This window comes from Anabrus simplex, chromosome 3 (assembly GCF_040414725.1).
Source record: "Anabrus simplex isolate iqAnaSimp1 chromosome 3, ASM4041472v1, whole genome shotgun sequence".
Lineage (NCBI taxonomy): Eukaryota > Metazoa > Arthropoda > Insecta > Orthoptera > Tettigoniidae > Anabrus > Anabrus simplex.
The window spans coordinates 70,814,774-70,838,978 of NC_090267.1; the positions used below are offsets into that span (position 1 = coordinate 70,814,774).

General features: G+C 47.0%; 27 non-coding genes across 27 annotated transcripts; all 27 read right to left on the minus strand.

Moving 5' to 3' along the window:
- Positions 1–945: 945 nt before the first annotated feature.
- TRNAM-CAU (transfer RNA methionine (anticodon CAU)) lies at positions 946–1,018 on the minus strand. Its single transcript has one exon. It is a non-coding gene; the product is annotated as a tRNA-Met (tRNA).
- A 70-nt stretch (positions 1,019–1,088) lies between these two features.
- TRNAL-CAA (transfer RNA methionine (anticodon CAU)) lies at positions 1,089–1,161 on the minus strand. The gene has a single exon. It is a non-coding gene; the product is annotated as a tRNA-Leu (tRNA).
- A 969-nt stretch (positions 1,162–2,130) lies between these two features.
- On the minus strand, positions 2,131–2,203 carry TRNAM-CAU (transfer RNA arginine (anticodon CCU)). The gene has a single exon. It is a non-coding gene; the product is annotated as a tRNA-Met (tRNA).
- A 220-nt stretch (positions 2,204–2,423) lies between these two features.
- TRNAM-CAU (transfer RNA methionine (anticodon CAU)) lies at positions 2,424–2,496 on the minus strand. The gene has a single exon. It is a non-coding gene; the product is annotated as a tRNA-Met (tRNA).
- A 1,566-nt stretch (positions 2,497–4,062) lies between these two features.
- Positions 4,063–4,135, minus strand: TRNAM-CAU (transfer RNA methionine (anticodon CAU)). The gene has a single exon. It is a non-coding gene; the product is annotated as a tRNA-Met (tRNA).
- A 2,012-nt stretch (positions 4,136–6,147) lies between these two features.
- On the minus strand, positions 6,148–6,220 carry TRNAM-CAU (transfer RNA methionine (anticodon CAU)). Its single transcript has one exon. It is a non-coding gene; the product is annotated as a tRNA-Met (tRNA).
- Positions 6,221–6,594: 374 nt separating this feature from the next.
- On the minus strand, positions 6,595–6,667 carry TRNAM-CAU (transfer RNA methionine (anticodon CAU)). The gene has a single exon. It is a non-coding gene; the product is annotated as a tRNA-Met (tRNA).
- Positions 6,668–8,382: 1,715 nt separating this feature from the next.
- On the minus strand, positions 8,383–8,455 carry TRNAM-CAU (transfer RNA methionine (anticodon CAU)). Its single transcript has one exon. It is a non-coding gene; the product is annotated as a tRNA-Met (tRNA).
- Positions 8,456–8,829: 374 nt separating this feature from the next.
- TRNAM-CAU (transfer RNA methionine (anticodon CAU)) lies at positions 8,830–8,902 on the minus strand. Its single transcript has one exon. It is a non-coding gene; the product is annotated as a tRNA-Met (tRNA).
- A 1,110-nt stretch (positions 8,903–10,012) lies between these two features.
- Positions 10,013–10,085, minus strand: TRNAM-CAU (transfer RNA methionine (anticodon CAU)). The gene has a single exon. It is a non-coding gene; the product is annotated as a tRNA-Met (tRNA).
- A 1,231-nt stretch (positions 10,086–11,316) lies between these two features.
- On the minus strand, positions 11,317–11,389 carry TRNAM-CAU (transfer RNA methionine (anticodon CAU)). The gene has a single exon. It is a non-coding gene; the product is annotated as a tRNA-Met (tRNA).
- Positions 11,390–13,536: 2,147 nt separating this feature from the next.
- Positions 13,537–13,609, minus strand: TRNAL-CAA (transfer RNA leucine (anticodon CAA)). Its single transcript has one exon. It is a non-coding gene; the product is annotated as a tRNA-Leu (tRNA).
- Positions 13,610–14,691: 1,082 nt separating this feature from the next.
- On the minus strand, positions 14,692–14,764 carry TRNAM-CAU (transfer RNA methionine (anticodon CAU)). Its single transcript has one exon. It is a non-coding gene; the product is annotated as a tRNA-Met (tRNA).
- Positions 14,765–14,984: 220 nt separating this feature from the next.
- On the minus strand, positions 14,985–15,057 carry TRNAM-CAU (transfer RNA methionine (anticodon CAU)). Its single transcript has one exon. It is a non-coding gene; the product is annotated as a tRNA-Met (tRNA).
- Positions 15,058–16,464: 1,407 nt separating this feature from the next.
- TRNAM-CAU (transfer RNA methionine (anticodon CAU)) lies at positions 16,465–16,537 on the minus strand. The gene has a single exon. It is a non-coding gene; the product is annotated as a tRNA-Met (tRNA).
- A 1,712-nt stretch (positions 16,538–18,249) lies between these two features.
- Positions 18,250–18,322, minus strand: TRNAM-CAU (transfer RNA methionine (anticodon CAU)). The gene has a single exon. It is a non-coding gene; the product is annotated as a tRNA-Met (tRNA).
- A 76-nt stretch (positions 18,323–18,398) lies between these two features.
- TRNAM-CAU (transfer RNA methionine (anticodon CAU)) lies at positions 18,399–18,471 on the minus strand. The gene has a single exon. It is a non-coding gene; the product is annotated as a tRNA-Met (tRNA).
- Positions 18,472–18,695: 224 nt separating this feature from the next.
- Positions 18,696–18,768, minus strand: TRNAM-CAU (transfer RNA methionine (anticodon CAU)). Its single transcript has one exon. It is a non-coding gene; the product is annotated as a tRNA-Met (tRNA).
- A 670-nt stretch (positions 18,769–19,438) lies between these two features.
- Positions 19,439–19,511, minus strand: TRNAM-CAU (transfer RNA methionine (anticodon CAU)). The gene has a single exon. It is a non-coding gene; the product is annotated as a tRNA-Met (tRNA).
- Positions 19,512–19,884: 373 nt separating this feature from the next.
- On the minus strand, positions 19,885–19,957 carry TRNAM-CAU (transfer RNA methionine (anticodon CAU)). The gene has a single exon. It is a non-coding gene; the product is annotated as a tRNA-Met (tRNA).
- A 373-nt stretch (positions 19,958–20,330) lies between these two features.
- Positions 20,331–20,403, minus strand: TRNAM-CAU (transfer RNA methionine (anticodon CAU)). The gene has a single exon. It is a non-coding gene; the product is annotated as a tRNA-Met (tRNA).
- A 76-nt stretch (positions 20,404–20,479) lies between these two features.
- TRNAM-CAU (transfer RNA methionine (anticodon CAU)) lies at positions 20,480–20,552 on the minus strand. Its single transcript has one exon. It is a non-coding gene; the product is annotated as a tRNA-Met (tRNA).
- A 224-nt stretch (positions 20,553–20,776) lies between these two features.
- Positions 20,777–20,849, minus strand: TRNAM-CAU (transfer RNA methionine (anticodon CAU)). The gene has a single exon. It is a non-coding gene; the product is annotated as a tRNA-Met (tRNA).
- A 374-nt stretch (positions 20,850–21,223) lies between these two features.
- TRNAM-CAU (transfer RNA methionine (anticodon CAU)) lies at positions 21,224–21,296 on the minus strand. Its single transcript has one exon. It is a non-coding gene; the product is annotated as a tRNA-Met (tRNA).
- Positions 21,297–22,266: 970 nt separating this feature from the next.
- Positions 22,267–22,339, minus strand: TRNAM-CAU (transfer RNA methionine (anticodon CAU)). The gene has a single exon. It is a non-coding gene; the product is annotated as a tRNA-Met (tRNA).
- An 814-nt stretch (positions 22,340–23,153) lies between these two features.
- On the minus strand, positions 23,154–23,226 carry TRNAM-CAU (transfer RNA methionine (anticodon CAU)). Its single transcript has one exon. It is a non-coding gene; the product is annotated as a tRNA-Met (tRNA).
- A 374-nt stretch (positions 23,227–23,600) lies between these two features.
- Positions 23,601–23,673, minus strand: TRNAM-CAU (transfer RNA methionine (anticodon CAU)). The gene has a single exon. It is a non-coding gene; the product is annotated as a tRNA-Met (tRNA).
- Between the last annotated feature and the right edge of the window lie 532 nt (positions 23,674–24,205).

Below are 24,205 nucleotides of genomic sequence, written 5' to 3' on the forward strand. Positions count from 1 at the left end.
GCGGAATGTAAGGAAGGAGCTGTGTGTAAACATGGACATTCATGTTGAAAGACTAAGCCTCAGGGGAGGATCGAACCCACGACCATAAGACTAAGAGGCTTGTGTGCTGCCTACATAGGCTGCTAGAATGGGGGAAGGCAATTATATAGAATATGAAGTTGCTTTGTGTATACTTGGACATACAGGATAAAAGCCCATGCCCCGGGTGAGGATCGAACTCACGACCTTAACATTATGAGAATTACGCGCTGCGTGCTGCGCTACCGAGGCTGCTCGGGGTGGAGATTGCAAGTATAAAGAATAACAAGGAGCTTTGCGCAAAATTTGATGTTCATGTAAAATGCCTTTGCCGCAGGTGAGGATCGAAATAATAGCTTATGATTATGAGACTTACGCGCTGCCTGCTGCGCTACCGAGGCTGCTCGGTGTTGAAGGGCGAGGATAAGGAATATGGAGCTGCTTTTTGTATACTTGGACATAGAAGATTAAAGCCAATGCCCCAGGTGAGGATCGAACTCACGCCATTAGGATTATGAGACTTACGCGCTGCCTGCTGCGCTACCGAGGCTGCTCGTTGTTGAAGGGCAAGGATAAAGAATATGAAGTTGCTCTGTGTATAATTGGACATTCAGGATAAAAGCCCATGCCCCGGGTGAGGGTCGAACTGACGACCTTAAGATTATGAGACTTACGCGCTGCCTGCTGCGCTACCGAGGCTGTTCGTTGAGCAGAATGCAAGTATAATGACTAAGAAGGAGCTTTGAGTTAACTTGGATGTTCACTATAAAAGCCTCTGCGGCAGGTGAAGTTCGAACTAAGACCGTATGATTATGAGTCTTTCGCGCGCTGCCTTCTGCGTTACCAAGTCTGCACTTACCGGGCATTGTAAGGACAAAGAATATGAAGGAGTTTTGTGTAAACGTGGACATAGAGGAATAAAGCCTATGCCCCGGGTGAGGATCGAACTCACGACCTTAAGATTATGAGTCTTACGCGCTGCCTGCTGCGCTACCGAGGCTGCTCGATGGGTGAAGGCAATTATATAGAATATGAAGTTGCTTTGTGTATACTTGCAAGATAAAAGCCTATGCCCCGGGTGAGGATCGAACTCACGACCTTAAGATTTTGAGACTTACGCGCTGCCTGCTGCGCTACCGAGGCTGTTCGTTGTGCAGGATGCAAGTATAATGACTAAGAAGGAGCTTTGAGTTAACTTGGATGTTCACTATAAAATCCTCAGCGGCAGGTGAGGATCGAACTCAGACTGTATGATTATGAGACTTACGCGCTGCCTGCTGAACTACCCAGGCTGTTCGACGTGGAAGGGCGAGGATAAGGATTATGGAGTTGCTTTGTGTATACTTGGACATACAAGATAAAAGGCTATGCCCCGGGTGATATTCGAACTCACGACCTTAATATTATGACACTTACGCGCTGCCTGCTGTGCTACCGAGACTGCTCGACGTGGCAAGGCGATTAAAAGAATATGAAGTTGCTTTGTGTATACTTGGACATACAGGATAAAAGCCTATGCACCGGGTGAGGATCGAAATCACGACCTTAAGATTATGAGACTTACGCGCTGCCTGCTTCGCTACCGAGGCTGCTCGAAGGGGGAAGGCAAGCATAAAGAATATGAAGTTGCTTTGTGTACACTTGGACATACAGGATAAAAGCCCATGCCCCGGGTGAGGAATGATCTCACGACCTTAAGATTATGAGACTTACGTGCTGCCTGCTTCGCTACCGAGGCTGCTCGAAGGGGGAAGGCAAGCATAAAGAATATGAAGTTGCTTTGTGTATACTTGGACATACAGGATAAAAGCTCATGCCCCGGGTGAGGTTCGAACTCACGACCTTAATATTATGAGACTTACGCGCTGCGTGGTGCGCTACCGAGGCTGCTCGGGTTGGAGATTGCAAGTATAAAGAATAACAAGGAGCTTTGCGTAAAATTGGATGTTCATGTAATATGCCTTTGCCGCAGTTGAGGATCGAACTAATAGCTTATGATTACGAGACTTACGCGCTGCATGCTGCGCTACCGAGGCGGCTCGGTGTTGAAGGGCGAGGATAAGGAATATGGATTTGCTTTGTGTATACTTGGACATACAAGATTAAAGCCTATGCCCCGGGTGAGGATCGAACTCACCACCTTAAGATTATGAGACTTACGCGCTGCCTACTGCGCTACCGAGGCTGCTCGGTGCTGAAGGGCAAGGATAAAGAATATGAAGTTGCTCTGTGTATACTTGGACATACAGGATGTAAGCCTATGCCCCGGGTGAGGATCGAACTCACGACCACAAGATTAGAGACGCGCTGCCTGCTGCGCTACCGAGGCTGCTCGATGGGGGAAGGCAAGGATAAGGATTATGAAGTTGCCTTGTGTATACCTGGACATACAAGATAAAATCCTATGCCCCGGGTGAGGATCGAACTCACGACCTTAAGATTATGAGACTTACGCGCTGCCTGCTGCGCTACCGAGGCTGCTCGATGGGACCAGGCGAAGATAAAGAATATGAAGGTCCTTTGTGTATATTTGGACATACTAGATTAAAGCCTATGCCCCGGGTGAGACTCGAAGTCACGACCTGAAGATCATGAGACTTACGCGCTGCCTGTTGCGTTACCAAATCTGCACTTACCGGCCAATGTAAGGACAAAGAATAAGAAGGTGCTTTGTGTAAACGTGGACATAGAAGATTAAAGCCAATGCCCCAGGTGAGGATCGAACTCACGACCTTAGGATTATGAGACTTACGCGCTGCCTGCTGCGCTACCGAGGCTGCTCGTTGTTGACGGGCAAGGATAAAGAATATGAAGTTGCTCTGTGTATAATTGGACATAAAAGATAATATCTTTTGCCCCGAGTGAGGACCGAACTCACGACCTTAAGATTATGAGACCTACGCGCTGCCTACTGCGCTACGGAGGATGCTCGATGTGGCAAGGCGAGGATAAAGAATATGAAGTTACTTTGTGTATACTTCGACATTCAGGTTAAAAGCCAATGCCCCGGGTGAGGATCGAACTGACGACCTTAAGATTATGAGACTTACGCGCTGCCTGCTGCGCTACCGAGGCTGTTCGTTAAGCAGAATGCAAGTATAATGACTAAGAAGGAGATTTGAGTTAACTTGGATGTTCACTATAATAGCCTCTGCGGCAGGTGAAGTTCGAACTAAGACCGTATGATTATGAGTCCTTCGCGCGCTGCCTTCTGCGTTACCAAGTCTGCACTTACCGGGCAATGTAAGGGCAAAGAATATGAAGGAGTTTTGTGTAAACGTGGACATAGAAGAATAAAGCCTATGACCCGGGTGAAAATCGAACTCACGACCTTAAGATTATGAGAAACGCGCTGCCTGCTGCGCTACCGAGACTGCTCATTCTACGGAATGTAAGGATAAAGACTAAGGAAGGAGCTTTGTGTAAACTGGGACATTCATTTTGAAAGACTAAGCCTCAGGGGAGGATTGAACCCACGACCATAAGACTAAGAGACTATGAGCTGCCTGCTGCGCTACCGAGGCTGCTCAATGGGGGAAGGCAATTATATAGAATATGAAGTTGCTTTGTGTATACTTGGACATGCAAGATAAAAACCTATGACCCGGGTGAGGATCGAACTCACGACCTTAAGATTATGCGACACGCGCTGCCTGCTGCGCTACCGAGGCTGTTCGTTGCGCAGAATGCAAGTATAATGACTAAGAAGTAGCTTTGAGTTAACTTGGATGTTCACTATAAAAGCCTCTGCGGCAGGTGAGGATCGAACTCAGACTGTATGATTATGAGACTTACGCGCTGCCTGCTGAACTACCGAGGCTGTTCGACGTGGAAGGGCGAGGATAAGGAATATGGAGTTGCTTTGTGTAAACTTGGACATACAAGATGAAAGGCTATGCCCCGGGTGATATTCGAACTCACGACTTTAAAATTATGAGACTTACGCGCTGCCTGCTGCGCTACCGAGGCTGCTCGACGTGGCAAGGCGATTGAAAGAATATGAAGTTGCTTGGTGTATACTTGGACATACAAGATAAAAGCCTGTGCCCCGGGTGAGGATCGAACTCACGACCTTAAGATTATGAGACTTACGCGCTGCCTGCTGCGCTACCGAGGCTGTTCGTTGTGCAGAATGCAAGTATAATGACTAAGAAGGAGCTTTGAGTTAACTTGGATGTTCACTATAAAAGCCTCTGCGGCAGGTGAGGATCGAACTCAGACTGTATGATTATGAGACTTACGCGCTGCCTGCTGAACTACCGAAGCTGTTCGACGTGGAAGGGCGAGGATAAGGAATATGGAGTTGCTTTGTGTATACTTGGACATACAAGATTAAAGCGTTTACCCCGGGTGAGGATCGAACTCACGACCTTAAGGTTATGAGACTTACGCGCTGCCTACTGCGCTACCGAGGCTGCTCGACGTTGCAAGGCAAGGATAAGGAATATGAAGTTGCTTTGTGTATACTTGGACATACAAGATAAAAGGCTATGCCTCGGGTGATATTCGAACTCACGACCTTAAGATTATGAGACTTACGCGCTGCCTGCTGCGCTACCGAGGCTGCTCGACGTGGCAAGGCGATTAAAAGAATGTGAAGTTGCTTTGTGTATACTTGGACATACAGGATAAAGGCCCATGCCCCGGGTGAGGATCGAACTCACGACCTTAATATTATGAGACTTACGCGCTGCCTGCTGCGCTACCGAGGCTGTTCGGGATGCAGAGTGCAAGTATAAAGAATAAGAAAGAGCTTTGTAAAAAATAGGATGCTCAAGATAAATGCCTTTGCCGCAGGTAAGGATCGAACTAAGACCGTATGATTATGAGTCTTTCGCGCGCTACCTGCTGCGTTAACAAGTCTGCACTTACCGGGCAATGTAAGGACTAAGAATACGAAGGAGTCTTGTGTAAACGTGGACATAGAAGATTAAAGCCTATGAGCCGGGTGAAAATCGAACTCACGAACTTATTATTATGAGACTTACGCGCTGCCTGCTGCGCTACCGAGGCTGCTCGGTGGCGAAAGGCAAGTATAATGACTAAGAAAGAGCTTTGAGTTAACTTGGATGTTCACTATAAAAGCCTCCGCGGCAGGTGAGGTTCGAACTCAGACTGTATGATTATGAGAATTACGCGCTGCCTGCTGCACTACCCAGGCTACCCTACGTGGAAGGGCGAGGATAAGGAATATGAAGTTGCTTTGTGTATACTTGGACATACAAGATAAAAGCCTATGTACCGGTTGAGGATCGAACTCACGACCTTATGATTATGAGACTTACGCGCTGCCTGCTGCGCTACCGTGACTGCTCATTCTGCAGAATGTAAGGATAAAAACTAGGAAGGAGCTTCGTGTAAACAGGGACATTCACGTTGAAAGACTAAGCCTCAGGGGAGGATCGAAACCACGACCATAAGACTAAGCGACTTACGTGCTGCCTGCTGTGCTACATAGGCTGCTAGAATGGGGAGGCCAAGGATAAAGAATATAAAGCAGCTTTGAGAATAATAGACATACAAGATAAAAGAACATATCCCTGGTGAGGATCGAAATCACGACCTTAATATTATGAGACTTACGCGCTGCCTGCTGCGCTACCGAGGCTGCTCGATCAGTGAAGGCTATTATATTGAATATGAAGTTGCTTTGTGTATACTTGGACATACAAGATAAAAGCCTATGCCCCGGGTGAGGATCGAACTCACGACCTTAATATTATGAGACTTACGCGCTGCCTGCTGCGCTACCGAGGCTGCTCGACGTGGCAAGGCGATTAAAAGAATATGAAGTTGCTTTGTGTATACTTGGACATACAAGATAAAAGGCTATGCCCCGGGTGATATTCGAACTCATGACCTTAAGATTATGAGACTTACGCGCTGCCTGCTGCGCTACCGAGGCTGCTCGACGTGGCAAGGCGATTAAAAGAATATGAAGTTGCTTTGTGTATAGTTGGACATACAGGATAAAAACCTATGCCCCGGGTGAGGATCGAAATCACGACCTTAAGATTATGAGACTTACGCGCTGCCTGCTGCGCTACCGAGGCTGCTCGATGTGGCAAGGCAAAGAAAAAGAATATGAAGTTGCTTTGTGTATACTTGGACATACAGGATAAAAGCCTATGCCCCGGGTGAGGATCGAACTCACGACCATAAGAATATGAGACTTAAGCGCTGCCTGCTGCGCTACCGAGGCTGTTCGTTGTGCACAATGCAAGTATAATGACTAAGAAGGAGCTTTGATTTAACTTGGATGTTCACTATAAAAGCCTCCGCGGCAGGAGAGGATCAAACTCAGACTGTATGATTATGAGAATTACGCGCTGCCTGCTGCGCTACCCCGGCTGCCCGACGTGGAAGGGCGAGGATAAGGAATATGGAGTTGCTTTGTGTATACTTGGACATACAAGAATAGAGCATTTGCCCCGGGTGAGGATCGAACTCACGACCTTAATATTATGAGACTTACGCGCTGCCTGTTGCGCTACCGAGGCTGCTCGATGTGGCAAGGCAAAGAAAAAGAATATGAAGTTGCTTTGTGTATACTTGGACATACAGGATAAAAGCCTATGCCCCGGGTGAGGATCGAACTCACGACCATAAGAATATGAGACTTAAGCGCTGCCTGCTGCGCTACCGAGGCTGTTCGTTGTGCAGAATGCAAGTATAATGACTAAGAAGGAGCTTTGATTTAACTTGGATGTTCACTATAAAAGCCTCCGCGGCAGGTGAGGATCGAACTCAGACTGTATGATTATGAGAATTACGCGCTGCCTGCTGCGCTACCCAGGCTACCCGACGTGGAAGGGCGAGGATAAGGAATATGGAGTTGCTTTGTGTATACTTGGACATACAGGATAAAAGCCTATGCCCCGGGTGAGGATCGAACTCACGACCTTAATATTATGAGACTTACGCGCTGCCTGCTGCGCTACCGAGGCTGCTCGACGTGGCAAGGCGATTAAAAGAATATGAAGTTGCTTTGTGTATACTTGGACATACAAGATAAAAGGCTATGGCCCGGGTGATATTCGAACTCATGACCTTAAGATTATGAGACTTACGCGCTGCCTGCTGCGCTACCGAGGCTGCTCGATGTGGCAAGGCGAGGATAAAGAATATGAAGTTGCTTTGTGTATACTTCGACATTCAGGATAAAAGCCCATGCCCCGGGTGAGGATCGAACTCACGACCTTAATATTATGAGACTTACGCGCTGCGTGCTGCGCTACCGAGGCTGCTCGGGGTGGAGATTGCAAGTATAAAGAATAACAAGGAGCTTTGCGTAAAATTTGATGTTCATGTAAAATGCCTTTGCCGCAGGTGAGGATCCAACTAATAGCCTATGATTATGAGACTTACGCGCTGCCTGCTGCGCTACCGAGGCTGCTCGGTGTTGAAGGGCGAGGATAAAGAATATGAAGTTGCTCTGTGTATAATTGGACATACAAGATAAAACCTTTTGCCCCGAGTGATGACCGAACTCACGACCTTAAGATTATGAGACCTACGCGCTGCCTACTGCGCTACGGAGGCTGCTCGATGTGGCAAGGCGAGGATAAAGAATATGAAGTTGCTTTGTGTATACTTCGACATTCAGGATAAAAGCCCATGCCCCGGGTGAGGGTCGAACTCACGACCTTAAGATTATGAGACTTACGCGCTGCCTGCTGCGCTATCGAGGCTGTTCGTTGAGCGGAATGCAAGTATAATGACTAAGAAGGAGCTTTGAGTTAACTTGGATGTTCACTATAAAAGCCTCTGCGGCTGGTGAAGTTCGAACTAAGACCGTATGATTATGAGTCTTTCGCGCGCTGCCTTCTGCGTTACCAAGTCTGCACTTACCGGGCATTGTAAGGACAAAGAATATGAAGGAGTTTTGTGTAAACGTGGACATAGAAGAATAAAGCCTATGACCCGGGTGAAAATCGAACTCACGACCTTATGATTATGAGACACGCGATGCCTGCTGCGCTACCGAGACTGCTCATTCCGCTGAATGTAATGATAAAGACTAGGAAGGAGCTTTGTGTAAACTGGGACATTCATGTTGAAAGACTAAGCCTCAGGGGAGGATCGAACCCACGACCATAAGACTAAGAGACTTACGTGCTGCCTGCTGTGCTACATAGGCTGCTAGAATGGGTAGGCCAAGGATAAAGAATATAAAGCAGCTTTGTGAATAATAGACATACAAGATAGAAGAATATATCCCTGGTGAGGAACGAAAGCACGACCTTAATACTATGAGACTTACGCGCTGCCTGCTGCGCTACCGAGGCTGCTCGATGGGCGAAGGCTATTATATAGAATATGAAGTTGCTTTGTGTATACTTGGAAATAGAAGATAAAAGCCTATGCCCCGGGTGAGGATCGAACTCACGACCTTAAGATTATGAGACTTACGCGCTGCCTGCTGCGCTACCGAGGCTGCTCGATGGGTGAAGGCAATTATATAGACTATGAAGTTGCTTTGTGTATACTTGGACATACAAGATAAAAGCCTATGCCCCGGGTGAGGATCGAACTCACGACCTTAAGATTATGAGACTTACGCGCTGCCTGCTGCGCTGCCGAGGCTGTTCGTTGTGCAGAATGCAAGTATAATGACTAAGACGGAGCTTTGAGTTAACTTGGATGTTCACTATAAAAGCCTCTGCGGCAGGTGAGGATCGAACTCAGACTGTATGATTATGAGACTTACGCGCTGCCTGCTGAACTACCCAGGCTGTTCGACATGGAAGGGCGAGGATAAGGATTATGGAGTTGCTTTGTGTATACTTGGACATACAAGATAAAAGGCTATGCCCCGGGTGAGGATCGAACTCACGACCTTGAGATTATGAGACTTACGCGCTGCCTGCTGCGCTACCGAGGCTGCTCAATGGGGTAAGGCAATTATATAGAATATGAAGTTGCTTTGTGTATACTTGGACTTACAAGATAAAAGCCTATGCCCCGGGTGAGGATCGAACTCACGACCTTAAGATTATGAAATTTACGCGCTGCCTGCTGCGCTACCGAGGCTGTTCGTTGTGCAGAATGCAAGTATAATGACTAAGAAGGAGCTTTGAGTTAACTTGGATGTTCACTATGAAAGCCACTGCGGCAGGTGAGGATCGAACTCAGACTGTATGATTATGAGACTTACGCGCTGCCTGCTGAACTACCCAGGCTGTTCGACGTGGAAGGGCGAGGATAAGGAATATGGAGTTGCTTTGTGTATACTTGGACATACAAGATAAAAGGCTATGCCCCGGGTGATATTCGAACTCACGACCTTAATATTATGAGACTTACGCGCTGCCTGCTGCGCTACCGAGGCTGCTCGACGTGGCAAGGCGATTAAAAGAATATGAAGTTGCTTTGTGTATACTTGGACATAAAGAATAAAGATCCTTGCCCCGGGTGAGGATAGAACTCACGACCTTAATATTATGAGACTTACGCGCTGCCTGCTGCGCTACCGAGGCTGCTCGACGTGGCAAGGCGATTAAAAGAATATGAAGTTGCTTTGTGTATACTTGGACATAAAGAATAAAGATCCTTGCCCCGGGTGAGGATAGAACTCACGACCTTAATATTATGAGACTTGCGCGCTGCCTGCTGCGCTACCGAGGCTGCTCGACGTGGCAAGGCGATTAAAAGAATATGAAGTTGCTTTGTGTATACTTGGACATAAAGAATAAAGATCCTTGCCCCGGGTGAGGATAGAACTCACGACCTTATTATTATGAGACTTACGCGCTGCCTGCTGCGCTACCGAGACTGCTAATTCTGCGGAATGTAAGGATAAAGACTAGGAAGGAGGTGTGTGTAAACATGGATATTCATGTTGAAAGACTAAGCCTCAGGGGAGGATCGAAGCCACGACCATAAGACTAAGAGACTTACGTGCTGCCTACATAGGCTGCTAGAATGGGGGAAGGCCATTATATAGAATATGAAGTTGCTTTGTGTATACTTGGACATACAAGATAAAAGCCTATGCCCCGGGTGAGGATCGAACTCACGACCTTAAGATTATGAGACTTACGCGCTGCCTGCTGCGCTACCGAGGCTGCTCAATGGGGTAAGGCCATTATATAGAATATGAATTTGCTTTGTGTATACTTGGACATACAAGATAAAAGCCTATGGCCCGGGTGAGGATCGCACTCACGACCTTAAGATTATGAGACTTACACGCTGCCTGCTGCGCTACCGAGGCTGCTCGTTGTGCAGAATGCAAGTATAATGACTAAGAAGGAGCTTTGAGTTAACTTGGATGTTCACTATAAAAGCCTCTGCGGCAGGTGAGGATCGAACTCAGACTGTACGGTTATGAGACTTACGCGCTGCCTGCTGAACTACACAGGCTGTTCGAGGTGGAAGGGCGAGGATAAGGAATATGGAGTTGCTTTGTGTATACTTGGACATAAAAGATAAAAGGCTATGCCCCGGGTGATATTCGAACTCACAACCTTAATATTATGAGACTTACGCGCTGCCTGCTGCGCTACCGAGGCTGCTCGACGTGGCAAGGCGATTAAAAGAATATGAAGTTGCTTTGTGTATACTTGGACATACAGGATAAAAGCCTATGCCCCGGGTGAGGACCGAAATCACGACCTTAGAATTATGAGACTTACGCACTACCTGCTTCGCTACCGAGTCTGCTTGATGGGGGAAGGCAAGCATAAAGAATAAAGGTCCATGCCCCGGGTGAGGATCGAACTCACGACCTTAATATTATGAGACTTACGCGCTGCCTGCTGCGCTACCGAGGCTGTTCGGGATGCAGAGTGCAAGTATAAAGAAAAAGAAAGAGCTTTGTAAAAAAAAAGGGGATGCTCACGATAAATGCCTTTGCCGCAGGTAAATAACGAACTAAGACCGTATGATTACGAGTCTTTCGCGCGCTACCTGCTGCGTTACCAAGTCTGCACTTACCGGGCAATGTAAGGACAGAGAATACGAAGGAGTTTTGTGTAAACGTGGACATAGAAGATCAAAGCCTATGAGCCGGGTGAAAAACGAACTCACGAACTTATTATTATGAGACTTACGCGCTGCCTGCTGCGCTACCGAGACTGCTAATTCTGCGGAATGTAAGGATAAAGACTACGAAGGAGGTGTGTGTAAACATGGACATTCATGTTGAAAGACTAAGCCTCAGGGGAGGATCGAACCCACAACCATAAGACTAAGAGACTTACGTGCTGCCTACATAGGCTGCTAGAATGGGGGAAGGCCATTATATAGAATATGAAGTTGCTTTGTGCATACTTGGACATACAAGATAAAAGCCTATGCCCCAGGTGAGGATCGAACTCACGACCTTAAGATTATGAGACTTACGCGCTGCCTGCTGCGCTACCGAGGCTGCTCGGTGGGGGAAGGCAATTATATAGAATATGAAGTTGCTTTGTGTATACTTGGACATACAAGATAAAAGCCTATACCCCGGGTGAGGTTCGAAGTCTCGACCTTAAGATTATGAGACTTACGCGCTGCCTGCTGCGCTACCGAGGCTGTTCGTTGTACAAAATGCAAGTATAATGACTAAGAAGGAGCTTTGAGTTAACTTGGATGTTCACTATAAAAGCCTCCGCGGCAGATGAGGATCGAACTCAGACTGTATGATTATGAGAATTACGCGCTGCCTGCTGCGCTACCGAGGCTGTTCGTTGTGCAGAATGCAAGGATAATGACTAGAAGGAGCTTTGATTTAACTTGGAAGTTCACTATTAAAGCCTTTGCCCCGGTTGAGGATCGAACTCACGACCTCAAGATTATGATACTTACGCGCTGCCTGCTGCGCTACCGAGTCTGTTCGAGATGCAGAGTGCAAGTATAAAGAATCAGAAAGAGCTTTGTAAAAAATTGGATGTTCACGATAAATGCCTTTGCCGCAGGTAAGGATCGAACTAAGATCGTATGATTATGAGTCTTTCGCGCGCTGCCTGCTGCGTTACCAAGTCTGCACTTACCGGGCAATGTAAGGACAAGGAATACGAAGGAGTCTTGTGTAAACGTGGACATAGAAGATCAAAGCCTATGAGCCGGGTGAAAATCGAACTCACGACTTATTATTATGAGACTTACGCGCTGCTGCTGCGCTACCGAGACTGCTAATTCTGCGGAATGTAAGGAAGGAGCTGTGTGTAAACATGGACATTCATGTTGAAAGACTAAGCCTCAGGGGAGGATCGAACCCACGACCATTAGACTAAGAGGCTTGCGTGCTGCCTACATAGGCTGCTAGAATGGGGGAAGGCAATTATATAGAATATGAAGTTGCTTTGTGTATACTTGGACATACAAGATAAAATCCTATGCCCCGGGTGGGGATCGAACTCACGACCTGAAGATTATGAGACTTACGCGCTGCCTGCTGCGTTACCAAATCTGCACATACCGGGCAATGTAAGGACAAAGAATAAAAAGGTGCTTTGTGTAAACGTGGACATAGAAGATTAAAGCCAATGCCCCAGGTGAGGATCGAACTCACGACCTTAGGATTATGAGACTTACGCGCTGCCTGCTGCGCTACCGAGGCTGCTCGTTGTTGAGGGGCAAGGATAAAGAATATGAAGTTGCTCTGTGTATAATTGGACATACAAGATAAAATCTTTTGTCCCGAGTGCGGACCGAACTGACGACCTTAAGATTATGACACTTACGCGCTGCCTACTGCGCTACGGAGGCTGCTCGATGTGGCAAGGCGAGGATAAAGAATATGAAGTTGCTTTGTGTATACTTCGACATTCAGGATAAAAGCCCATGCCCCGGGTGAGGATCGAACTCACGACCTTGAGATTATGAGACTTACGCGCTACCTGCTGCGCTCCCGAGGCTGTTCGTTCAGCAGAATGCAAGTATAATGACTAAGAAGGAGCTTTGCGTTAACTTGGATGTTCACTATAAAAGCCTCTGCGGCAGGTGAAGTTCGAACTAAGACCGTATGATTATGAGTCTTTCGCGCGCTGCCTTCTGCGTTACCAAGTCTGCACTTACCGGGCAATGTAAGGACAAAGAATATGAAGGAGTTTTGTGTAAACGTGGACATAGAAGAATAAAGCCTATGACCCGGGTGAAAATCGAACTCCCGTCCTTAAAATTATGAGACACGCGCTGCCTGCTGCACGACCGAGACTGCTCATTCTGCGGAATGTAAGGATAAAGATTAGGAAGGAGCTTTGTGTAAACTGGGACATTCATGTTGAAAGACTAAGCCTCAGGGGAGGATCGAACCCACGACCATAAGACTAAGAGACTTACGTGCTGCCTGCTGTGCTACATAGGCTGTTAGAATGGGGCGGCCAAGGATAAAGAATATAAAGCAGCTTTGTGAATAATAGACATACAAGATAAAAGAATATATCCCTGGTGAGGTTCGAAATCACGACCTTAATATTATGATACTTACGCGCTGCCTGCTGCGCTACCGAGGCTGCTCGATGGGTGAAGGCAATTATATAGAATATGAAGTTGCTTTGTGTATACTTGGACATACAAGATAAAAGCCTATGCCCCGGATGAGGATCGAACTCACGACCTTAAGATTTTGAGACTTACGCGCTGCCTGCTGCGCTACCGAGGCTGTTCGTTGTGCAGAATGCAAGTATAATGACTAAGAAGGAGCTTTGAGTTAACTTGGATGTTCACTATAAAAGCCTCAGCGGCAGGTGAGGATCGAACTCAGACTGCATGATTATGAGACTTACGCGCTGCCTGCTGAACTACCCAGGCTGTGCGACGTGGAAGGGCGAGGATAAGGATTATGGAGTTGCTTTGTGTATACTTGGACATACAAGATAAAAGGCTATGCCCCGGGTGATATTCGAACTCACGACCTTAATATTATGACACTTACGCGCTGCCTGCTGTGCTACCGAGACTGCTCGACGTGGCAAGGCGATTAAAAGAATATGAAGTTGCTTTGTGTATACTTGGACATACAGGATAAAAGCCTATGCACCGGGTGAGGATCGAAATCACGACCTTAAGATTATGAGAATTACGCGCTGCCTGCTTCGCTACCGAGGCTGCTCGATGGCGGAAGGCAAGCATAAAGAATAAAGGCCCATGCCCCGGGTGAAAATCGAACTCACGAACTTATTATTATGAGACTTACGCGCTGCCTGCTTCGCTACCGAGGCTGCTCGAAGGGGGAAGGCAAGCATAAAGAATATGAAGTTGCTTTGTGTACACTTGGACATACAGGATAAAAGCCCATGCCCCGGGTGAGGAATGATCTCACGACCTTAAGATTATGAGACTTACGTGCTGCCTGCTTCGGTACCGAGGCTGCTCGAAGGGGGAAGGCAAGCATAAAGAACATGAAGTTGCTTTGTGTATACTTGGACATACAGGATAAAAGCCCATGCTCCGGGTGAGGATCGAACTCACGACCTTAATATTATGAGACTTACGCGCTGCGTGCTGCGCTACCGAGGCGTCTCCGGTTGGAGATTGCAAGTATAAAGAATAAAAAGGAGCTTTGCGTAAAATTGGATGTTCATGTAATATGCCTTTGCCGCAGGTGAGGATCGAACTAATAGCTTATGATTACGGGACTTACGCGCTGCCTGCTGCGCTACCGAGGCGGCTCGGTGTTGAAGGGCGAGGATAAGGAATATGGATTTGCTTTGTGTATACTTGGACATACAAGATTAAAGCCTATGCCCCGGGTGAGGATCGAACTCACCACCTTAAGATTATGAGACTTACGCGCTGCCTACTGCGCTACCGAGGCTGCTCGGTGCCGAAGGGCAAGGATAAAGAATATGAAGTTGCTCTGTGTATACTTGGACATAAAGGATGTAAGCCTATGCCCCGGGTGAGGATCGAACTCACGACCTTAAGATTAGAGACGCGCTGCCTGCTGCGCTACCGAGGCTGCTCGATGGGGGAAGGCAAGGATAAGGATTATGAAGTTGCCTTGTGTATACCTGGACATACAAGATAAAATCCTATGCCCCGGGTGAGGATCGAACTCACGACCTTAAGATTATGAGACTTACGCGCTGCCTGCTGCGCTACCGAGGCTGCTCGTTGTTGAAGGGCAAGGATAAAGAATAAGAAGTTGCTCTGTGTATAATTGGACATAAAAGATAATATCTTTTGCCCCGAGTGAGGACCGAACTCACGACCTTAAGATTATGAGACCTACGCGCTGCCTACTGCGCTACGGAGGATGCTCGATGTGGCAAGGCGAGGATAAAGAATATGAAGTTGCTTTGTGTATACTTCGACATACAGGTTAAAAGCCTTTGCCCCGGGTGAGGATCGAACTCACGACCTTAAGATTATGAGACTTACGTGCTGCCTACATAGGCTGCTAGAATGGGGGAAGGCAATTATATAGAATATGAAGTTGCTTTGTGTATACTTGGACATACAAGATAAAAGCCTATGCCCCGGGTGAGGAATGATCTCACGACCTTAAGATCATGAGACTTACGTGCTGCCTGCTTCGCTACCGAGGCTGCTCGAAGGGGGAAGGCAAGCATAAAGAATGTGAAGTTGCTTTGTGTACACTTGGACATACAGGATAAAAGCCCCTGCCCCGGGTGAGGATCGAACTCACGACCTTAATATTATGAGACTTACGCGCTGCGTGCTGCGCTACCGAGGCTGCTCGGTTGGAGATTGCAAGTATAAAGAATAACAAGGAGCTTTGCGTAAAATTGGATGTTCATGTAAAATGCCTTTTCCGCAGGTGAGGATCGAACTAATAGCTTATGATTATGAGACTTACGCGCTGCCTGCTGCGCTACCGAGGCTGCTCGGTGCTGAAGGGCAAGGATAAAGAATATGAAGTTGCTCTGTGTATACTTGGACATACAGGATGTAAGCCTATGCCCCGGGTGAGGATCGAAATCACGACCTTAAGATTATGAGACTTACGCGCTGCCTGCTGCGTTACCAAATCTGCACTTACCGGGCAATGTAATTACAAAGAATAAGAAGGTGCTTTGTAAACGTGGACATAGAAGATTAAAGCCAATGCCCCAGGTGAGGATCGAAATCACGACCTTAGGATTATGAGACTTACGCGCTGCCTACTGCGCTACGGAGGCTGCTCGATGTGGCAAGGCGAGGATAAAGAATATGAAGTTCCTTTGTGTATACTTCGACATTCAGGATAAAAGCCCATGCCCCGGGTGAGCATCGAACTCACGACCTTAAGATTATGAGACTTACGCGCTGCCTGCTGCGCTCCCGAGGCTGTTCGTTGAGCAGAATGCAAGTATAATGACAAAGAAGGAGCTTTGAGTTAATTTGGATGTTCACTATAAAAGCATCTGCGGCAGGTGAAGATCGAACTCAGACTGTATGATTATGAGACATGAGCGCTGCCTGCTGAACTACGCAGGCTGTTCGACGTGGCAAGGCGATTAAAAGAATATGAAGTTGCTTTGTGTATACTTGGTCATACAGGATAAAAGCCTATGCCCCGGGTGAGGATCGAACTCACGACCTTAAGATTATGAGACTTACGCGCTGCCTGCTGCGCTACCGAGGCTGCTCGATGGGTAAAGGCAATTATATAGAATATGAAGTTGCTTTGTGTATACTTGGACATACAAGATAAAAGCCTATGCCCCGGGTGAGGATCGAACTCACGACCTTAATATTATGAGACTTATGCACTGCCTGCTGCGCTACCGAGGCTGCTCGATGGGTGAAGGCTATTATATAGAATATGAAGTTGCTTTGTGTATACTTGGACATACAAGATAAAAGCCTATGCCCCGGGTGAGGATCGAACTCACGACCTAAAGATAATGAGACTTACGCGCTGCCTGCTGCGCTACCGAGGCTGTGCGGGATGCAGAGTGCAAGTATAAAGAATAAGAAAGAGCTTTGTAAAAAATAGGATGCGCACGATAAATGCCTTTGCCGCAGGTAAGGATCGAACTAAGACCGTATGATTATGAGTCTTCCGCGCGCTACCTGCTGCGTTACCAAGTCTGCACTTACCGGGCAATGTAAGGACAAAGAATACGAAGGAGTTTTGTGTAAACGTGGACATACAAGATCAAAGCCTATGAGCCGGGTGAAAATCGAACTCACGAACTTATTATTATGAGACTTACGCGCTGCCTGCTGCGCTACCGAGACTGCTAACTCTGCGGAATGTAAGGATAAAGACTAGGAAGGAGCTGTGTGTAAACATGGACATTCATGTTGAAAGACTAAGCCTCAGGGGAGGATCGAACCCACGACCATGAGACTAAGAGACTTACATGCTGCCTACATAGGCTGCTAGAATGGGGGAAGGCAATTATATAGAATATGAAGTTACTTTGTGTATACTTGGACATACAAGATAAAAGGCTATGCCCCGGGTGATATTCGAACTCACGACCTTAATATTATGAGACTTACGCGCTGCCTGCTGCGCTACCGAGGCTGCTCGATGTGGTAAGGCGAAGAAAAAGAATATGAAGTTGCTTTGTGTATACTTGGACATACAGGATAAAAGCCTATGCCCCGGGTGATATTCGAACTCACGACCTTAATATTATGAGACTTACGCGCTTCCTGCTGCGCTACCGAGGCTGTTCGTTGTGCAGAATGCAAGTATAATGACAAAGAAGGAGCTTTGAGTTAATTTGGATGTTCACTATAAAAGCCTCTGCGGCAGGTGAGGATCGAACTCAGACTGTATGATTATGAGACATAAGCGCTGCCTGCTGAACTACGCAGGCTGTTCGACGTGGCAAGGCGATTAAAAGAATATGAAGTTGCTTTGTGTATACTTGGACATACAGGATAAAAGCCTATGCCCCGGGTGAGGATCGAACTCACGATCTTACGATTATGAGACTTACGGGCTGCCTGCTGCGCTACCGAGGCTGCTCGATGGGTAAAGGCAATTATATAGAATATGAAGTTGCTTTGTGTATACTTGGACATACAAGATAAAAGCCTATGCCCCGGGTGAGGATCGAACTCACGACCTTAATATTATGAGACTTACGCACTGCCTGCTGCGCTACCGAGGCTGCTCGATGGGTGAAGGCTATTATATAGAATATGAAGTTGCTTTGTGTATACTTGGACATACAGGATAAAAGCCTATGCCCCGGGTGATATTCGAACTCACGACCTTAATATTATGAGACTTACGCGCTTCCTGCTGCGATACCGAGGCTGTTCGTTGTGCAGAATGCAAGTATAATGACTAAGAAGGAGCTTTGAGTTAACTTGGAAGTTCACTATAAAAGCCTTTGCCCCGGGTGAGGATCGAACTCACGACCTTAAGATTATGAGACTTACGCGCTGCCTGCTGCGCTACCGAGGCTGCTCGGTGGGGGAAGGCTATTATATAGAATATGAAGTTGCTTTGTGTATACTTGGACATACAAGATAAAAGGCTATGCCCCGGGTGAGGATCGAACTCACGACCTAAAGATTATGAGACTTACGCGCTGCCTGCTGCGCTACCGAGGCTGCTGGAGGGTAAAGGCAATTATATAGAATATGAAGTTGCTTTGTGTATACTTGGACATACAAGATAAAAGCCTTTGCCACGGGTGAGGATCGAACTCACGACCTGAAGATTATGAGACTTACGCGCTGCCTGCTGGGCTACCGAGGCTGCTCAATGGGGGAAGGCAATTATATAGAATATGAAGTTGCTTTGTGTATACTTGGACATACAAGATAAAAGCCTATGCCCCGGGTGAGGATCGAACTCACGACCTTAAGATTATGAGACTTACGCGCTGCCTACTGCGCTACCGAGGCTGTTCGTTGTGCAGAATGCATGTATAATGACTAAGAAGGGGCTTTGAGTTAACTTGGATGTTCACTATAAAAGCCTCTGCGGTAGGTGAGGATCGAACTCAGACTGTATGATTATGAGACATAAGCGCTGCCTGCTGAACTACCCAGGCTGTTCGACGTGGCAAGGCGATTAAAAGAATATGAAGTTGCTTTGTGTATAGTTGGACATACAGGATAAAAGACTATGCCCCGGGTGAGGATCGAACTCACGACCTTAAGATTATGAGACTTACGCGCTGCCTGCTGCGCTACCATGGCTGCTCGATAGGTAAAGGCAATTATATAGAATATGAAGTTGCTTTGTGTATACTTGGACATACAAGATAAAAGCCTATGCCCCGGGTGAGGATCGAACTCACGACCTTAATATTATGAGACTTACGCGCTGCCTGCTGCGCTACCGAGGCTGCTCGATGGGTGAAGGCTATTATATAGAATATGAAGTTGCTTTGTGTATACTTGGACATACAAGATAAAAGCCTATGCCCCTTGTGAGGATCGAACTCACGACCTTAAGATTATGAGACTTACGCGCTGCCTGCTGCGCTACCGAGGCTGCTCGAGGGTAAAGGCAATTATATAGAATATGAAGTTGCTTTGTGTATACTTGGACATACAAGATAAAAGCATATGCCCCGGGTGAGGATCGAACTCACGACCTTAAGATTATGAGACTTACGCGCTGCCTGCTGCGCTACCGAGGCTGCTCAATGGGGGAAGGCAATTATATAGAATATGAAGTTGCTCTGTGTATAATTGGACATACAAGATAAAATGTTTTGCCCCGAGTGCGGACCGTACTCACGACCTTAAGATTATGAGGCTTACGCGCTGCCTACTGTGCTACGGAGGCTGCTCGATGGGTGAAGGCTATTATATAGAATATGAAGTTGCTTTGTGTATAGTTGGACATACAAGATAATAGCCTACGCCACTTGTGAGGATCGAACTCACGACCTTAAGATTATGAGACTTACGCGCTGCCTGCTGCGCTACCGAGGCTGCTCGAGGGTAAAGGCAATTATATAGAATATGAAGTTGCTTTGTGTATACTTGGACATACAAGATAAAAGCCTATGCCCCGGGTGAGGATCGAACTCACGACCTTAAGATTATGAGACTTACGCGCTGCCTGCTGCGCTACCGAGGCTGCTCAATGGGGGAAGGCAATTATATAGAATATGAAGTTGCTTTGTGTATACTTGGACATACAAGATAAAAGCCTATGCCCCGGTTGAGGATCGAACTCACGACCTTAATATTATGAGACTTACGCGCTGCCTGCTGCGCTACCGAGGCTGCTCGATGGGTGAAGGCTATTATATAGAATATGAAGTTGCTTTGTGTATACTTGGACATACAAGATAATAGCCTATGCCACTTGTGAGGATCGAACTCACGACCTTAAGATTATGAGACTTACGCGCTGCCTGCTGCGCTACCGAGGCTGCTCGAGGGTAAAGGCAATTATATAGAATATGAAGTTGCTTTGTGTATACTTGGACATACAAGATAAAAGCCTATGCCCCGGGTGAGGATCGAACTCACGACCTTAAGATTATGAGACTTACGCGCTGCCTGCTGCGCTACCGAGGCTGCTCAATGGGGGAAGGCAATTATATAGAATATGAAGTTGCTTTGTGTATACTTGGACATACAAGATAAAAGCCTATGCCCCGGGTGAGGATCGAACTCACGACCTTAAGATTATGAGACTTACGCGCTGCCTGCTGCGCTACCGAGGCTGTTCGTTGTGCAGAATGCAAGTATAATGACTAAGAAGGAGCTTTGAGTTAACTTGGATGTTCACTATAAAAGCCTCTGCGGCAGGTGACGATCGAACTCAGACTGTATGATTATGAGACATAAGCGCTGCCTGCTGAACTACCCAGGCTGTTCGACGTAGCAAGGCGATTAAAAGAATATGAAGTTGCTTTGTGTATAGTTGGTCATACAGGATAAAAGACTATGCCCCGGGTGAGGATCGAACTCACGACCTTAAGATTATGAGACTTACGCGCTGCCTGCTGCGCTACCGAGGCTGCTCGATGGGGGAAGGCAAGGATAAAGAATATGAAGTTGCCTTGTGTATACTTGGGCATACAAGATAAAATGCTATGCCCCGGGTGAGGATCGAACTCACGACCTGAAGATTATGAGACTTACGCGCTGCCTGCTGCGTTACCAAATCTGCACTTACCGGGCAATGTAAGGACAAAGAATAAGAAGGTGCTTTGTAAACGTGGACATAGAAGATTAAAGCCAATGCCCCAGGTGAGGATCGAACTCGCGACCTTAGGATTATGAGACTTACGCGCTGCCTGCTGCACTACCGAGGCTGTTCGGGATGCAGAATGCAAGTATAATGACTATGAAGGAGCTTTGAGTTAACTTGGAAGTTCACTATGAAAGCCTTTGCCCCGGGTGAGGTTCGAACTCACGACCATAAGATTATGAGACTTACGCGCTGCCTGCTGCGCTACCGAGGCTGCTCAATGGGGGAAGGCAATTATATAGAATATGAAGTTGCTCTGTGTATAATTGGACATACAAGATAAAATGTTTTGCCCCGAGTGCGGACCGAACTCACGACCTTAAGATTATGAGGCTTACGCGCTGCCTACTGTGCTACGGAGGCTGCTCGATGGGTGAAGGCTATTATATAGAATATGAAGTTGCTTTGTGTATAGTTGGACATACAAGATAAAAGCCTCTGCGGCAGGTGAAGTTCGAACTATGACCGTATGATTATGAGTCTTTCGCGCGCTGCCTTCTGCGTTACCAAGTCTGCACTTACCGGGCAATGTAAGGACAAAGAATATGAAGGAGTTTTGTGTAAACGTGGACATAGAAGAATAAAGCCTATGACCCGGGTGAAAATCGAACTCACGACCTTAAGATTATGAGACACGCGCTGCCTGCTGCGCTACCGAGACTGCTCATTCTGCGGAATGTAAGGATAAAGACTAGGAAGGAGCTTTGTGTAAATTGGGACATTCATGTTGAAAGACTAAGCCTCAGGGGAGGATCGAACCCACGACCATAAGACTATGAGACTTACGTGCTGCCTGCTGTGCTACATAGGCTGCTAGAATGGGGAGGCCAAGGATAAAAAATATAAAGCAGCTTTGTGAATAATAGACATACAAGATAAAAGAATATATCCCTGGTGAGGATCGAAATCACGACCTTAATATTATGAGACTTACGCGCTGCCTGCTGCGCTACCGAGGCTGCTCGATGGGTGAAGGCTATTATATAGAATATGAAGTTGCTTTGTGTATACTTGGACATACAAGATAAAAGCCTATGCTCCGGGTGAGGATCGAACTCACGACCTTAAGATTATGAGACTTACGCGCTGCCTCCTGCGCTAGCGAGGCTGCTCGATGTGGACAGGCGAAGAAAAAGTATATGAAGTTGCTTTGTGTATACGTGGACATACAGGATAAAAGCCCATGCCCCGGGTGAGGATCGAACTCACGACCTTAAGATTATGAGACTTACGCGCTTCCTGCTGCGCTACCGAGGCTGTTCGTTGTGCAGAATGCAAGTATAATGACTAAGACGGAGCTTTGAGTAAACTTGGAAGTTCACTATAAAAGCCTTTGCCCCGGGTGAGGATCGAACTAACGACCTTAAGATTATGAGACTTACGTGCTGCCTACATAGGCTGCTACAATGGGGGAAGGCAAGCATAAAGAATGTGAAGTTGCTTTGTGTATACTTGGACATACAGGATAAAAGCCCCTGCCCCGGGTGAGGATCGAACTCACGACCTTAATATTATGAGACTTACGCGCTGCGTGCTGCGCTACCGAGGCTGCTCGGGTTGGAGATTGCAAGTATAAAGAATAACAAGGAGCTTTGCGTAAAATTGGATGTTCATGTAAAATGCCTTTGCCGCAGGTGAGGATCGAACTAATAGTTTATGATTATGAGTCTTACGCGCTGTCTGCTGCGCTACCGAGGTTGCTCGGCGTTGAAGGGCGAGGATAAGGAATATGGACCTGCTTTGTGTATACTTGGACATACAGGATTAAAGCCTATGCCCCGGGTGAGGATCGAAATCACGACCTTAAGATTATGAGACTTACGCGCTGCCTGCTGCGCTACCGAGGCTGTTCGTTGTGCAGAATGCAAGTATAATGACTAAGAAGGAGCTTTGAGTTAACTTGGATGTTCACTATAAAAGCCTCTGCGGCAGGTGACGATCGAACTCAGACTGTATGATTATGAGACATAAGCGCTGCCTGCTGAACTACCCAGGCTGTTCGACGTAGCAAGGCGATTAAAAGAATATGAAGTTGCTTTGTGTATAGTTGGTCATACAGGATAAAAGACTATGCCCCGGGTGAGGATCGAACTCACGACCTTAAGATTATGAGACTTACGCGCTGCCTGCTGCGCTACCGAGGCTGCTCGATGGGGGAAGGCAAGGATAAAGATTATGAAGTTGCCTTGTGTATACTTGGGCATACAAGATAAAATGCTATGCCCCGGGTGAGGATCGAACTCACGACCTGAAGATTATGAGACTTACGCGCTGCCTGCTGCGTTACCAAATCTGCACTTACCGGGCAATGTAAGGACAAAGAATAAGAAGGTGCTTTGTAAACGTGGACATAGAAGATTAAAGCCAATGCCCCAGGTGAGGATCGAACTCGCGACCTTAGGATTATGAGACTTACGCGCTGCCTGCTGCACTACCGAGGCTGTTCGGGATGCAGAATGCAAGTATAATGACTATGAAGGAGCTTTGAGTTAACTTGGAAGTTCACTATAAAAGCCTTTGCCACGGGTGAGGTTCGAACTCACGACCATAAGATTATGAGACTTACGCGCTGCCTGCTGCGCTACCGAGGCTGCTCAATGGGGGAAGGCAATTATATAGAATATGAAGTTGCTCTGTGTATAATTGGACATACAAGATAAAATGTTTTGCCCCGAGTGCGGACCGAACTCACGACCTTAAGATTATGAGGCTTACGCGCTGCCTACTGTGCTACGGAGGCTGCTCGATGGGTGAAGGCTATTATATAGAATATGAAGTTGCTTTGTGTATAGTTGGACATACAAGATAAAAGCCTCTGCGGCAGGTGAAGTTCGAACTATGACCGTATGATTATGAGTCTTTCGCGCGCTGCCTTCTGCGTTACCAAGTCTGCACTTACCGGGCAATGTAAGGACAAAGAATATGAAGGAGTTTTGTGTAAACGTGGACATAGAAGAATAAAGCCTATGACCCGGGTGAAAATCGAACTCACGACCTTAAGATTATGAGACACGCGCTGCCTGCTGCGCTACCGAGACTGCTCATTCTGCGGAATGTAAGGATAAAGACTAGGAAGGAGCTTTGTGTAAACTGGGACATTCATGTTGAAAGACTAAGCCTCAG